Source organism: Protopterus annectens, chromosome 5.part1 (genome assembly GCF_019279795.1).
Source record: "Protopterus annectens isolate FY-2018-M chromosome 5.part1, PAN1.0, whole genome shotgun sequence".
Lineage (NCBI taxonomy): Eukaryota > Metazoa > Chordata > Ceratodontiformes > Protopteridae > Protopterus > Protopterus annectens.
This window is the reverse complement of record NC_056736.1, coordinates 466,445,130-466,456,862: the sequence shown is the minus strand read 5'-3', so window position 1 is coordinate 466,456,862 and position 11,733 is coordinate 466,445,130. Positions and strand designations below refer to the sequence as shown.

Genomic DNA, 11,733 nt, shown 5'->3' with positions numbered 1-11,733 from the left:
ACTCCAACAAGATGAGGATGATGTAACGGACATATGCAAAACAGAGCGCAGTCAATAGTAGCAGTGCATACCCCAATAACTTTTCTGCAGAATCACAGTACTGTTATAATTAGCCCAGTAACATTTCCATTGCAGACAACATAAAATTCAGGGTTGTGAAAAGTTGAAACCATAAATCCCGATTTCCAGGGAGAGTCATAGTAGCACCGCTTTTGCACTTTTTAATTACATAAAATATACCGTTAGCCAGCAATCCCGACTGGTTCTGGAGCGCGTCTGTACGTGCACGCGCTTTCCCAATTCACCTAGGCTGTCCCAGGACCTCTCACTCGCGAAGGCACTGGCGGTGCAAGATCTGTCCGCGCGCTACAGCGAAGCGCGAGCCGTACACGGACTGGCGTGGGCTGACTTGCTAGTGCACAAGACCGCAGTATTTGCATAGTGACCGAGGAGTCGCTAAGAGCTTATAGTTGCTGTAGTAAGGGCGCTATCTGCTGTTTTTTATGTTCCTGCACCGAATTGCTAAGAAGTTTGCACGACACCAATTTTTCTCACTCATAGTCTGAAACCTTTTCTATAAGTAGATTTACTAATATTCTTAATTTATCTGAAATGTTTTCATACAAGCAATGTATTTATGTATTTAACTTTGTGAAGCTGGTCGTAGTAAATGCACTTCTTATATTTTTTGCACGTGAGCTATGGTTTAGCTATTTAGGTCTAAAAGCGTAAAAATCGTGTTAGTCATGTACCGATTTGCTTATGCTTAACTTATCAGAAAATAATGACATTGCTGTCATCCTGTTGTAATTATCATACTGAGCTTTCTCATTGTACAGGACGTTACCCCCCATCTTTGGTAGTTTCACATATTCACAAAGGCAGTTCAAGGATAGCATTGGGGAGTGTGCCTCCTTCAAGAGTTAACGTCTGCTCCCCGAGTGCTGACTTTTACACGACATACATATAAAGCTTCATCAAACCAGGTGTGCCCCCACACACCTTTATGAATTGCTTCTGTAACAGAATAATTCCCTAATAATAACTGTCTAGCCACTTTTGGTAACCTTTCCTCATCATCATCATCTTCTTTCAGCTGTTCCCGTTAGGGGTCGCCACAGCGGATCATCTGTTTCCATTTCTTTCTGTCCCCTGCATCTTGCTCTGTCACACCAATCACCTGCATGTCCTCTCTTACCACATCCATAAACCTTGTCTTAGGCCTTCCTCTTTTCCTGTTACCTGGTAGCTTCATCCTTAGCATCTTTTTCCCAATATACTCAGCATCCCTCCTCAGCACATGTCCAAGTCAAAGTAATCTTGCCTCTCTGGCTTTGTCTCCAAACCTTTCAACCTGGGCTGACCCTCTAATATACTTATTCCAAAGCCTGTCCACCCTTGTCACACCCAGTGCAAATCCTAACATCTTTAACTCTGCTCCATCCAGCTCTAACTCCTGCCTTTTTGTCAATGCCACTGTCTGCAACCCATATAACATAGCTGGGCTCACTACCCTCTTGTAGACCTTCACTTTCACTCTTACTGGTACTCGTCTGTCACAAATCACTCCTGACACTCTTCTCCACCCACTCCATCCTGCCTGTACTCTCTTCTTCACCTCTCTTTCACACTCACCATTACTCTGAACTATTGATCCCAAGTATTTAAACTCATCCACCTTCGCCATCTCTACTTCTTGCATCCTCACCATTCCTCTATCCTCCCTCTCATTCACACACATATATTCTGTCTTAGTCCTGCTGACCTTCATTCCTCTTCTCTCTAGAGCATATCTCCATCTCTCCAGGGTTTCCTCCACCTGTTCCCTACTCTCACTACAGATCAAAATGTCATCTGCAAACATCATAAATGTCAAGTTTTCTTACAATTCTTACCCCAACAACCTTCTCAGGAAAGTCCATGCTGTTTGTGCAGACAAATGTTTCCATGCACTCCCCCCTTAAACTGCCAACCTTTTGCTGTATGCTGTTTCCTTGTTCTCACATAGTTCTTGAAAGATGATACATTTTTTGCCTGTTATTTTCACTAAAATAAGTTAAAAAAGCTAAGTTAAGAGATTATATACAGGATCCCTCACCTTCTGTGATGAACATGCATCACTGTTATGAATAGTGCTATTCATGTTAGACTGATCGCATTTATGTATACCATTGAGCAGTAATGAGCTGACTGTAACCCTGACATCATGCATGTTGCTAACTGGTATGAAAAATAAATGCAACAAATTAATGCATACTAATTATGGCCTCCCAAGTCTCTAGTGATATAAATATAGCAGGAAGCTTGACGCGGTGTGGAATGAGATACTTGTAACAATAGTTTGAAACAAAACATCACCAATGCCACATAGAAGCTGGAAAATGTTCAGAATGATATGAAACAGTACAGGACTAATGCAAGAAGCCACACCAATGAGTTTACTGATATTTTGGTATAGTACTGTCAGCAAGGCCAATACAAAGCCAAAACTTTGCAAATTACAGAATAGCAGCTTATGTGAACTCCATACTTTATGCTATTAGCAGAGGTGTTGAACTTATTTGTGATGTCATTGTATTTATTGAGGGCCAAGCCTTCAGTCTGAGCAGTTAAAGCAAAGCTAGCTGAACATTTTGTGCCCCAAAAAATGTAGTACATGAAGCAGCACACTTCCGTAAGTACATTCAGAAAGGGGCTAGGTCTGTAGTTGCACCTGTGAGATATCTGAATGAGCTGGTAGAATATTGCGAGCTTTGTGGCATTAAAGATGTGCAAATAGGAGACATGGTTGTCATAAGCATTGCAGACCAAAATATTTTGCAAATGTTGTGGTTGATGTCAAAGTTAATGTTAAAAAAGATATATAAATTTCTTCTCAGTCTGAAGAAATTAAAAACAAAGTGCAGCTATGAGAGTTGCAAGAAATGTGAGTGAAGGCATTGAAACAGATAGATTCATCTCAATGATCTGGAAGTTGTTGAAGAGGTTAAACTTGTGAACTGTAATTCCTATGGTATAGAGTTTGATCCCCTCAGTCCTTAGCTATTGAGTGACCTTGAACAAGTCACTTAAGCAGACTTTTCTCCCAGGGCACTTGTGAAAAGGGACTTTGTGTCCAGTGGACTCACCCAGTTAACAAATTGGATTGATTAAATCTCAGCTAAGGAGCACTGTCTGATAAAGTGCTCTGTTCTGGGTCACACAATAGTCAACTGGAGGGCTGTGAAAATCAAAACCACGATTGCTGAAGAACACAGGTATATCAGCCATAGCTGTGGTGGTGGTGCTGCGGTAGCGTTGTCGCCTCACAGTAAGACGTTGTCCTGTTCGATACTCAGCTAAAGCGTCTTCTGTGTGGAGACATACGTGAATGGGCGTACCTTCGTTGAAGGTTGTGCATCAGACCTGGCAAGTCGGTACGTAAAAATCTACTGCCAATCATTAGCGGACTGGAGTTCCGCTGTGGCGACCCCTAACTGGAAAAGCCGAAAGATACAAGTCTTAAACATCTTTACCAATCCCTTCAAAAATATGGCACTAAGCAGAGGAAAAAGGACAGGGGGTGCCTGTGTAAACATTCAGGTGATAAAAGTAATAAATGCAAACAGAAAGAGAGTATTAGATACAAGTGCCTGTATAATGAGTCAAACCAGTATGTAAAACAAGGCAAAAGATGCCAGAAATATAATAAATATAGACATTTTGTTTTTTGGGCATAAGACTAAAGTGGTCAGATAGTTAACAACACAAGCTGAAACTGAGGAAAAAGCAAGGAAAACTCTATATTTGTTCTTTGAAGAAGCAGTCAGAACCATATGAAAAATGGTATGCAAGACTTGCAGTTCATGACACTAAATCAGACAATCTGCTGAACAGAGTTGCTTCTTGGCAATTTTGTTCAAGTGCCAAAATTGATAAAAAAGTGATAATGTGTTTGGTGATGTTTGGTGATGTTGCACTCCTTTGATACGTCTGGTAAATCCTCTGTTTGGAACAATTCCTTTCATGGGAGAAGAACTTTGTGGTGGAATAATAGACCATTACAGATTAAGAAATCAGAATCTGTTAGTACTTTTAAATCTAATTTGGATCATTGGTTAGGCTCAAGAGTATTTGATCCAGCATTTTATGATGGCAAGTTCTTTGAAGGTCTTTCTAGGCACTGCACTAGAATTCAGAACATTGAACAGTAAATGTGAGCCACAAAAGACGCTCCTAAAATATGGTACTGTTCCTTATGCCATTACTATGTCATGACAAGTACCACCCCATCATCTCTAACACTGAAGCTGAGATAAATCAAATATAGAAATATAGTCCCTGAGGCTAAACCTGCAGACTGGTGTGCTCCAATGGTACCGGTAATAAAAAATAGCAAAGTAAACATTTGTGTTGATTTAAATGTCTAAATTATGTAGACAAAAGGGAAAGGTTTACCCTGCATACCATGAAAGATATAGCATCTAATTTAACTGAAACAAGGATGTTCTCTATGTTACATGCATTGAGTGGGTCTTGGCAAATGCCCTTTGACCCAAACAATAGAAAGTTGACCATGTTCATTAGTCTAATGGGAAGATTTTGCTTTCAGCAGTTCTTTTGGTATTTCTTCGATTTTGCTTTCAGCAGATACCTTTTGGCATTGCTTCAGCACCTGAGATCTTTCAGAACAAAATAACTAACTTTCTCAAAGACCATAAGGACATTGTAGTTGTGATGGATGACATTTTAATGCTTGGTCCTAACAATCAGTCACATAATAAGAAATTAAAGACTGTGCATCATTCCATTAAAGTCAGGGCTCAAACTCAATAAAGAAAAGTGCTATTTTGGTTAGATAAAAATTCAGTATTTTGGACATTGCATTAGTGGAAGTGGCTTTAGACAGGCTCTAAGTAAGCTAAAAACTATAACTGAGTTACCCTGGCAGACAATATCATGGATCTTTGACAAATACTTGCCATGGTAAATTATCTGAGTAAATTTGTACCAGGACTGTCACTGGTGCTTTATCCTATGACCCAATAACTAATGAAAGGTGTAGCATGGACATGAGATGACACCCAGAGGCTTTCAAAAGGGTCTTGTCTACATTAGTGCCTACATCAAAATACTTGCATATTCTGATGTCAAGAAACTGACTGTGATCAGAACAGAATTAAACAGTTATGGCACTTGAGCTAATTTTTTGCAAGAGGTTAATGGAAGAAAGAAACCCATCACTTCCTTTTCTATAACATTAACATAGACTAAAAGGATATATTCCCAAATTAATAAAGAACGCCTTGCAGGAATATGGAACAGTGAATACTTTTCATGATACCTGTTAGGCCTGGGCAGTTTCTAGCTACAAACAGATGACAAACCATGTCTACTACTGATGCATTCAAATGAGACAAGGTTCCTTCAAGGTGTCTATGGCTGTTGAGGTTTATATGACTGAATATAAAAACAGGTCATGTTCTGGGGGAAACAACTGATACTGACAGATACCATGGCCTGAAAAAGAGATGTTAACAGTCCAATCCAATGTTGAAAAAGATGTGCCTATGTATGTGCAAACTATAATATCTAGCAGCAAAAACACAAGCACAGAGCAGAGCTTCATGCAAACACAACACCAGGGTGAAAATTTCTCAAATGGTTTAATTCTGGTACCTTGGCCTTTCTCCTTCAAGGAATACCAACGTAGCATCACACCCCTATTTTATACAATCATCCAAGTGCAATTATGCTAATTAGTATAATCAATTCAATTTAAATTTAAAGCAGCAATAACTCACTTTTACATTGTATTTGTTAAAGGCATAGATTTCTATAACACATATTATATCAAAAAGCAAGTATTTTTTTGTTGGTATTCCTTGAATGCGAAAGGCCGAGGTACCAGAATTAAACCATTTGAGAAATTTTCACCCTGGCGTTGTGTTTGCTTCAAGCTCTGTTCTGTGTTTGTGTTTTTGCTGGTGACATTGGCGGAGGTGGAGGTGTTCAGTTATTATAATGTCTAGTAGACTAGATTTTGCATAGGATAAGCATCTTCTTCAGAAAAAGCAAGATGCACACTATTAGACAATAATTGATAATATTCAGGATGGGTGGTCAAGTAAATGGACAGAGATAGCTCTTGGATTACATTGTGAGAGCTCATTTTCACAAGGGTCTCTTGATGTATCAAAATTGGATTGTGATGCCAACTTTGCAAAGAGCAGAAATCCAGAAACAAATCCCTGAAGATCATCAAGGGGTAAACATCCGCAGACAGAGAAACAGACAGACATAGAGCAATAGTGTCTGTGTGGTGGACAGATATCAATACTAGCATAATTAAGCCTGTTCCTATGTGTCAGTCTTGCATAAAACAAGCCTCTTCTAAGAAAAGAATCTCTCATAGTGTCTCCACTGTCAAAAAATGCCATGGCAAAGAACTGCTGCAGACAAACACATTGGGAAAAATAAAGTAGCAGTGGATTAATATTCAAGAGACAATGAGATAGTCAAATTGCCTTCTGCAACCTGTTAATAAGTCATATCCCAGTTTAAATTTAATTTGTGTCCTCGGCATTTTAAAAATTTGTAAAGTGCATGGGTTTGTCCATACAACGTCAAGTGTATATTATCTGCAAGCAAATGGTGCTGCGAACAGCTAGCATAAATAGGTAAAAATACCCTTAAAGGGAAAACCCAGCTTCTCTTACAGTTTAACTCAACCCTTAAGTTGCTTTTCACTGTACTGATATTGTTTGGGTACCAGAAACCTGCTTGGAATTTCCTTGAATTGGAATCAAAGGAATTGACCCCCACTGTTTTTTCAAGCTTAATTTCATACATACTTTACAGAGAAATTTGTCTCTGCCTGCATAATACATCACAGACACAGAGAAATCTGTAAAGTACCCTGTCAGGTGCTACTGACAATCCTAGATGGGTAATTAGTGCTGCTGATGTCAGGAGATCAGTAAGTACTACAAAAAAGACACAGAGCTGAGAAACTGTTTTTCATTGTCTTTATTGCAGAGAGGAAGATAAACAGTATCACTGCACCTAGTTGGCAGGGTTGACACCTGTCTCACTTTCTGCAGAACAGTCCTGATGACAGTTCTGTCTTGTGGGGGTGGGGACCACTGCATGAAAAATGGTAAATGTGTTGATACTTTACAAAAAAAAAAAATTTTTCTCTAAATGCCACAGAAATCTTTGATATTGCATTTAACTCCATTACACATCACCAAGTCTTTAACTTGGCAATAAGATGAAAATAATTGTTTTTCATTTGATGATGGCATACTTTGCCCTGCATAATCTCAATTTCCAACATGATTATTCACTTTGGGCATCTTAAAAAGACAGCACCCTAATAGCTGATCACATATTTTGTATAGTGATCCACTCATAAGTGGTATTTTCAGTAACAGTTTTATATAAAGCGTTAGATGTACATAAGAACTGCTGATGTCATGCTAAAAGATTATGGTTTCAATGAAATTTATTTATTTTATTTACTTAATATTTGCTTACCAGGAAAGTCCAACCTGGAACAAGTCAATTTTCAGTGGCGGCCCAGGGAGAAATTCCCCAGAAGCATGTCTGTAATGGTCTGTATGCTGCAGTATAAATCCAGGGATAGCAATCCATCTTAAGTGAGACAATTGAAGGTATGAAGGCATTTGTGACTCATTAAAAAAAATCTCCTACACAAATAACAAGAACAGATAGTTGTATTTCTTTTTTTATTCTTTTGTTGGATTGTGCTTGTAAAATATTTTTGAGCAAAAAATAGCAAGCATGTTAGCACATTTCTTCAACATTCAGGATAAAAGTAACAACAACAACAACAACAAAAAACTTTCTATTACAAATATTTTTACTACAACATACATTCAGTTCATTCCTTGCCTGGCTAGAATCCAGTTCAGAATGGCTGTTTCAAATTAGATGGGAAAATAAATGAAAGAAAGAAGGTCAGTCTCTGGGACACATATCTGTCCCTCTAGCATGTTCTGTTTAAGTCACAGACAACATTTAAGTCCCAAGACCTTGTATTTCTGGTACTGTCTGACTTACAAACATGCAGGAGATTCATAAGTGTGGGGTTTGCAGATGGCTTGCAAGCCAGAATAGATCATATTTTAGTAATCTGTAGGAGACTGAGTACAGAGAAAGGGCTTTAAGGTGCTCTGCATAAGGTAGCTTTGTTATGCCTTGTATTCTTTTTGCAAGAAACCTCTGAGGTTGCTGTAGTTGTTGCATATGTCTGGTCAGGTGCATACTGAAGGGAGCATTGTACTCAATAATTGGTCTAATAAGGTCAGAGTACAGTGGGATAATGACCTCTTTGGACCTAGATGCCATGCTCTTACCTATAAGCTGCACAACATAAGAGGATGTCCTCACCACTGTGTCTACATGGTGGTCGAAGGTAAGGCTTCTGTCTATATGCATACCCAGATCCCTGACCATTGGTTCCACTCTTAGGGGTGAATTATCAACACGGTAATTAGCTGGGATGGTTGACTTCCCAAAGGGTACAGTTATGCATTTCTTAGCACTGAGTTTAAGACCATGGCTTTGGCACCATTTATTAGTCAGAGATAGGCCTTCTTGAAAAATGCTAGTGTCTGCAGGGGAGTCAGTGATAACCCCCAGCTTGCAATCATCTGCAAACATAGTCAGCCATAAAGCTTCAGCATTTGCTTCCACTTCAGAGAACTTGATGCCAAAAAGGAGCAGGCCCAGTACAGCTCCCATGGGAACTCCACAAGTGACTGGCCACTTGTTGGAGGTGTCCTCACCTATTTTGATCTCCTGGGTCCTATCAGTGAGCCAGCTGGCTATTCAGTGAATGATAAAAGGGTTCATACTTAATTTACTGAGCTTGTCTATAATGCCTAAGTGGGGTGCTATATTAAAAGCCTTAGCCAGGCTGAGGTAAACTGTGTGCAGTCTTGCCCTCATCTATTGCCTTGGTGAATGTCTCAAAGAAGTCCACCAGATCTAATAGGCATAATTTTCTTTTAACAAAGCTGAACTGTGATGGGTCCAGCAGTTACAGATTACCTATGTTCTCATTTATCATGTCCATGATTCTTTCCATGGCCTTAAATATGGGGCTTGTTAGACTTATGGACCTGTACTTGCCCATATTGGTTGTTGGACCTCCTTTGTGCAGGGGAATTACTGTAGCCATTTTCCATTCTATAGGCACAAAATCTGATTCAAGTGGACCAATGAGGTAATGTTTCATGCTATTTAGTAAGCATCCTGGGATGTTATCAGGGCCTATCGATGCAATGTTTTTTTTGTTGGAAAGTGCACTGATGACCTATTCCCTAGTAATGGTTGGGGGAAATTGTGGTATGCAGTATTTCCTGTGGACTATTGAGGGGGAGGTGAGGTGAGAAATTTGAGCTGAACCCATTAGCCAAGAGGGTGGTAATGGCCTCTGGTTTAGTGTGGGTGATATCATTTACAATAAGTTCTGCGCATTGTTGCATTATTTCTCTTGAGGTTACGGACATAGCTGTAGAAATCCTTCTGGTTGTCTTTTGCCTGAGAAGCTATTTTTTCTTCAGATTTAGCCTTTGAAGGCTGCCTGTTTATATTGGTCAGGGTTTCTTTTAGTATGTTAGGCTTTGTTCCTCCAATGCTTGGCCAAGATTTTTTTATTTTATTGTATAACCAATTGATATTGTGATTCCACCAGGGTGGCTTGTCTTTTGAGTTTGTCTTTTTCTTAATACCAGTGGGCACAGCTCGCTCTATACAGCTATCAGTATGGTTGTACAGGGATTTTGTAAAGAGCTCAGCATATGGTATAGTGTTTACTAGGTTTGGGGATGCCTGGAATTTAGCCAAGTGTCACTTAGTAGAGAGAGGTTAGCCTTGGAATGGTTTCTAAAGGTTTCTGGTTTCACTGGGTCCCTGGATTTAATTTTTATTTCAAGTAATAGTGCCTCATGGTCAAATCTAACAAGCGAGGACATTACATTGGGTGAGGAGTGGTACTCCCCCAAGTTTGTGAGGACAAGATCAAGGATGTCTGTACACCTGGTAGGAGAATGGACCAGCTGTTCCAGGATGGTGGTAATAACAAAGTTTAGGAATCGCTGGGCTTCAGCATTAGAAATTGTGTAGGATTCCCAATCTATAGAGGGGTAGTTGAGATCCCTTATGAATATTATATTGGGTTGAACACTGAGAAAATCTAGTGCACTTAGATAGTCTGGGTTTCGTGGGACATGGAGGGGTACCTGTAATTTGCGAGGATACTGTACAAGACTCTGTTTATGGTGAGCTGCACATGTATGAGTTCCAGTGGGTTAGGCATTTCAGTCTGGATTGGAGGTTGTTTTTAATATAGACTAAGACTCCTCCAACATGACTTCCATCCTGGTCAGTAGCTAGTCTAAAGGTGAGAAAAGCATTAAAACTTTGCACTATTGGGGTACTGTCCATGACTTTAAACCACTCCTCCTTTACTACACTCTCCAGGTTGAAGAATGCTTGCAGGGAGTGGAGTTTCTTATTATGACTTCTAGCATTGATCAGTCCCACCTTCAGATATTCCTTCATAGGTTCATTTAGGTCTGGAGGTTTATCAGTTTGACATTACCTAAAAAAGCACTATGGGGTAGAAAAGGTCTTTGCCGATATCTGAAAGCCTAGAGGGAATAAGGGCAGACCATCCTGGCAAAGCAGCGTGGTCTGTCAACTATGTCCTCCCATTCCATCAAATATTGTACCCCCTTGGAATGACACCAAAAGCTAAGCCAATTGTTGAAAGCAATAATTTTGTTTAGGTAATGTGGCCTCATCCTTGGAGAAGGTAGTATGCGATCAGTGCAAGACTCATACCTGCCTGAGACACATAATCAAGCAAGCTTGATCATGTCTCACTTCATATAGTCAAGGGAGATACGTCTCAGGTCATTAACACACATATGGCTATGACAGAGCCATATCTGTAGCTGTTCTTCAGTGACCTGAGTGCCTGTGTGACATGATGGATCCTAGCTGACTTGTTGGATCCTAGCAGATAACCATGACACTCTTGCTCAGTCTGGTGAGGGGGACATCTATGTGCCTCACTATAGAATCACCAATGATCAGGACATTTGGCTGTGATGACTTGCCTTAAGGGCTTAGCAGTAGAGGCATGGGATACAGTATTATTATGTGTAGCTATAGGACGTGTTTTAACAGAGTGCTTACATGATGGCTGAGGACCATTTTTTTTTTTTGATTGTGCTGTGTAGGAGGTCTTACATTTTAGAAAGATTACCTGTAAGTGCCTCAGCATAAGTAGTTTTATGTGTAAGGTCTTCACCCTATGCAGTAGGCATGGTGCAAGTGTCACTGACAACCTCTATAGGATTAGTTTTGGCTACATGAGACAGTTTAAGAGTATTTTAAGGGAAACTTACACTGTGAGAGATCAGCTACACAGATTACAAGGGGGAATTACTCTGTGAGATATTGTCATCTATACAGATCACTGCTAGGTGCTGCTGTGTGTAGAGGTGCAGTTCTAACTAAAGACTGTAACAAAGGTCAAAAAGTGCAGATATCCAACACAGACACAGAAATACTCTGATGCAGGTGTGACAAATCAATGAGAAAAACAAGTGCCAAAACAGTAGATATGGAAATTTAAGTCTAAGCTTGCTCACAGGTTATGAGCCAAGCGTTGTGTAACTGTGATGCTTAAGCAGAGGAGATTCAATAAAAAAAAAA

The 11,733-nt window shown here is 39.8% G+C and overlaps 1 protein-coding gene across 1 annotated transcript in view; it reads right to left on the bottom strand.

The window, feature by feature from the left end:
• IGSF11 (immunoglobulin superfamily member 11) overlaps nucleotides 1-395 on the bottom strand; it is an 899,111-nt gene extending 898,716 nt beyond the window's left edge. The window contains exon 1 of the mRNA XM_044073123.1: nucleotides 1-395. This exon is cut by the window's left edge and continues 110 nt beyond it. The gene's annotated coding sequence lies outside the window, so the exon portion shown is untranslated.
• Nucleotides 396-11,733: the final 11,338 nt, after the last annotated feature.